Below are 5,276 nucleotides of genomic sequence, written 5' to 3' on the forward strand. Positions count from 1 at the left end.
GGTATTTAATGTTCGGCTCCGCCCGAACTTAGACTTTCTTACTTGTTTTAATAAAGTTTTTCTTTACTTGTTAATGTGTTAACAAGAAGATGTAACTACATCAGTAATTATGTCCGCTTAAGTACCCGCATCGAGGTACTTAAGTTGGTTCTTTTAAGTACCCAACCCGCCTAATTGCCTCTAAAAGCTGACATTTTTCGTGAGGTACTTAAGCGGGTTTTACTGTTATTTTGGGCAGGACTAAGTTCGCCGGGAGAAGAAGTATTTTTTTAGCAAAAACCAACAGAGTTACGCTAACTTCCTCATGATCGAATGATCGTCACGAAACCAAATTACTTTCTGAAAAAAGTGAAATAAATATATTCCTCTCAACATATGAATTGGTAACTATAACAAAATAATGTAACTATAACCAAATAATTATGTGTTGACAAAAACATCCTTGGTTGACGTAACAGAACTGTTTTCTCAGTGTAATATGGGACCACAATTGAGGTACAACCTTACAAATTAAAAAAAAAAAACTTACCGAAAACGGGTTTTTGATAGTGATTACGGTTCCTGCTTTCAAATATTAACTATCTATCCAATACTGCAGAAATAATTGAGCGGAGAGATTTGATTCGAATTAAGTAATATTTTGAGTACCTTGAGGAAACTTTTATATGGAGGGATTGAAAAAAAGGAAAACCACTTAACTAAATTTATTGAGCAAAAAAGAGATTATGTAGAGAACTTAAACTCTTTTTGACGAAAGACACCTTTCATTTAAAAAATTATTGACTTATCAAACTGCACACCCCGTACATGCATACTTACATACATAAGTGAGCCGGAAATCAAGAGCGCCAAAGTAAAAGTAAGTTTGAGATAAATATAAACAAAGTAAAAATTCATATAAAAACAAACAAAGGAATAAGAAATTGCGCTTGCTGTTTTCCGGCGCCAGTTACACTCGATTACAACTTAACGCATCAGCAAATATCCACGCATAGGCCAGAAGAACAACAAATACAATCAAAGGGAGGCAAACAGGCAAGTCAAATAGCAAAATAAAACTAAAACAAAAACGGAAACTGAAAGAGATTTAGCTATGTAAGTAATAAAAAAAGAAATGTATGAAAATTTGAGTTAGAAGCACAGCGGTTTACGCTTATACAGTGCCGAAAAGATTAATAGGGAAGAAGCATTTTAGCATTCTTTGGCTATTTACCTTTAGATTATTTAATGTTTATTATTTTGTATGCAATTGTAGCTCGTTATCTAACAAAAACCTTATAAGTCAAAATTTCCAACATTGTACAATAATTAGAAAAATTATACAAAGTTTCATCAAAGATTCTGGTATGCAGTTGTAGCCCATTCAATTTTATTCAGCAAAGTGCAAAAATTGTACGGAATTTAAAGTTTAGTAACCCGAAGAATCTCGCCCGTCAGCGTCTATCTCCAATCATATTGCACAATATGTGCAGTAAGCCTTTTTCTTAAGAAATATTAATTGCAAAAACATGCAAAAACGCAAAGCATGTGCAAAAATATAAGGCAATTCATGATAACTAATCGCCAGCTGCAAATTTTTATGAAACCAACCAAGATTTTAATTGTGAATATAATTTTGCAAAACTCAAAAAATCGGACAACGGAAAGACGTGCCTCGAAAGGCCCTGAAGTTCAGCATTTTCATGCAATTTTTCACAGTGTGGTCAAAACGGCGTATAAGTCAGTGGGAAATTTAATAGATATATTTTAATGGCACTTGATGTAGTTTTGCCCCCCCCCCCCCCAATGACAAATATGGCTAACCTATTTTTAAACCCCCACAACTTTTAAATTTATGGAGTTTTTTTCCACATAAAATTAAAATTTTCTAGGTACTCAGAAGTAAAATTTTAGCCAAGTAAATTTAGATCAAATTGGTACGAAGAAAAAATTTTTTTAGTAGCGAAATTTTGATGCAATTTACTTCTATTAGACACGTAGATCATGGATCCACAGTCTCGCCCCTAAATTTCATACCCGGATTGGGTTCTCCGGTGGCAAAATCTAATTTACGGTTAGTCCAGATGCCATAATTGAGATGTCACGGATTTTTCCCAAAAAAAAAAAAAACCTAAATAACTTTAAAAGGTGAGGAGGTTTAAAAATACTGTAGTTTTTTTGACATCGGGGGACAAAACTCCATCAAGTGCCATTAAAATATATTAATATATATTATAATATATATTAATATATTATATATATATTAATATTATTACAAACCGACTTATAGGCAAAATATTGACCGCTTTGTGAAAAGTTCCATGCATTTGCTGAACTTTAGGGGACTTTGAGGCACGTCATTCCGTTATCCGATGTTAAATATTTTTCGCTGGTCACGATTTTATGACCAAATGAACCTTTCTGGGGAGAGCCTTGCTTTGTAGGACAAAGTTGCAAAATAAGACGCAGGCTACTGCACATGCATGATGATATTCATTGAACTATTTTGCAAAACTATAATTAAATAGCGGAGCCAAGGGTGTTATATACCACATAAAGAAAAATTTCTGTAGAAAAAACGGCAATCTGAATTTCTGCTACTTTTTTTAATGGATAACACAGCCCAACAAAAATATAAAAGAAATTTGGTACGGCAAATGTTAAAGCTGTTTTTTGATAGATTTTGTTTGTGCTGATTACGAATCCGTAAGCATAACGTTTCCATCAGCTCCAGATTAAAAAAAAAATATGCGTGTGTAACGGTACATGATAGAAGTGAAACTTCTTAAAAAAAAGTCCTTGCGGCTCGATAATAAATCGTCCTTGAATCTGTATAGTATAGTTGGTGGCAATTTCCAAACTGGTGAGTATCATTGGTCCACATTCTGTTTAGTCACCGTAAAGCAAGGACCGCAATGGTTCTGATGGTTGATTTAACGGGAGTAATTTGACTTTGATTCCTGGTGCCTGTGAATCGACGATTTTTAGCAATAACTCGGATCCTGCGCCACTAAAAATTATCACTAAAATCGTTTCGGTCTTTTAGGAGGAGTTCACCCACCAGAATAAGTCTTTTACATACTGACACTCTTCGGCATTTTTTCCCATACAAAAAAAAACTATCACGCACTCGTTATGCGGAGAAAATGCGCAACATCATCAGCGAAAAAAAATTCTCAAAAACAAGGGTAACTTATAGCCATTAAAAACTTGAACTTTATGATATTAAAATTGAGTGAACTACAAAACTGCATACTCAAAATTTGGTGCCATTTGAGGCAAAATGAACTATATTTCTATAAAAAATTAACATAAACATTTATTATGAAAAAGAAAATAAAAAACACTGTACTCTGGGTGTATATATTTACAGATAGGTAAAAGTTTCAATATGTTTGGAAAGCGCCACGTCCCTTTTCCAGTAGCCCCAAAATCTCTATACCGATTTCCAGGACACTACCACAAATACTTCCCGAGATATACGGTATTAAAAATTTGATATGCATGGGTGGCGCCACTCTCCTTTAATATACCGAAAGTCTGCAGTAGGTGTCCAAAATTTCAAAAACATCGGTACAGCCGTTTGCGTGATCACCTCCTATAAAAAGAAGGAGCTTATCTTCATATAATCAGTGTACCTAGGTAACGCAGGGCTACACCGATTTTGATGCGGCAAATGTTAAAGCTGTTTTTGATAGGCTTTTTTGTGGTAATTAAGAATCCGTAAGCATAAAGTTTCCACCAGCTCCAGATTTTAAGAAAAACGAGGGCAAAGTGTCAAAAAATCGCGTTTTTTCAATATTTAAGAAGCTCTAACAATGAAACATAAGGTGATATAACCTTCCACTTAGGCTTAAATTAAAGTTAGAACTGCAGAAAGTACTATTCCTGATGGGCACCTTATGCAATTAAAAAAAAGTGTAAAAATTAGTGTTAGCTGTTCAATAAATGACTATACGTGACCTTGGGGTCAAGGTGCAGGAATAGTATTTTGAGGAATTGAAGTCAGAAGTCCAAGCCTTAATTTAAGCCTAAGTGGAAGGTTCTATCACCTTTTGCTTAATTGCGGCAGGTACTCACACTTCCAAAAATCAGTTATTCCTGTTCAGAAATGACTATAAGTGACCATCAAGCAAAGGTGCAAGAATTTGCAGGGATAGTAGTCGAGATTTTTTGCTTTAATCTAAGCCTAAGTGGGAGGTTCTACCACCCTTTGTTTCTTTGCTAGATCTGGCGCTGATAGAAACTTTATGCTTACGTCAAAAATAGCGTTAACATTTGCTGCATAATTATTTTTTTTAAGTATTGTTAACTAGCCAACACCCGCATGTTTGCGGCGACTTTAATTTTTTGGAATAGATCGGTCCCAGGTCCACCTATCAGATAAAAGTATCCTATATGTTAATCGTGGCAATAAGCTACCTACATGCCAAATTTCAAGCAAGTCGCACCATAAATAAGATTTTTTTCCAATAGATCGGTATCTGGTCCACCTATCAGAAAAAAACATCCTATATGTTAACCCAGACAATAAGCTACCTACGTGCTAAACTTCAAGCAAATCGGACCATAAATAAGACTTTTTCGAATAGATCGGTCCCTGAGCCACTTAACGGAAAAAATTGATCCTTTATGCTAACCTAGGCAAAAGGCTACCTACGTACCAAATGCATTTTTTTATCGGAAAAATTAAAACTTTGTGCACTCCTCCTAAACACCTTTCCAAAAAAGCAGCAACCATTCGAATCCGTATTGAAATATAGGAGAAAATTGTTCCCAATTAATTCATACTCACAACGAATTTCAAAATAATCCGAAATTTTCCAAGCTTCACAACGAATTTTCCACCTTTACCAATGCCATACAAAAAAATCAATTTTCGATTTTTCCAATTTTCCGACTTTCCCGGAAGGTCTTCCCAAAATTTTCTTCCGAAAAAACCTTCCCCTGGAAATTAAAAATAAAAAAAAAAATTAGCCAAATCGGCCCAACCGTTCTCAATTAATGAATTACTATACATTTTTCACACCATTTTTATACCCGAGCGCACTTGTGCACAAGGGTATATTAATTTTGTTCACATAACGGTTGTTTGTAACAGCCAAAACGAATCGAGATAGATATAGACAAATGTATACATAATTTTCGTAATTTCCAGAAGTACGAAAACTGCGATATTTTAGTAACTACTGAAGATAATTCACTCAAAATTGATATTTACAAAAATTTTTAGACGAAAAATAAGAATTATTAATATTTTTATTGAGCTTTGTACCACAATTGTTTATTAGGAAAAA

Source organism: Rhagoletis pomonella, unplaced genomic scaffold, assembly GCF_013731165.1.
Source record: "Rhagoletis pomonella isolate Grant_MI unplaced genomic scaffold, Rhpom_1.0 Rhpom_scaffold_00016, whole genome shotgun sequence".
Classification (NCBI taxonomy): domain Eukaryota; kingdom Metazoa; phylum Arthropoda; class Insecta; order Diptera; family Tephritidae; genus Rhagoletis; species Rhagoletis pomonella.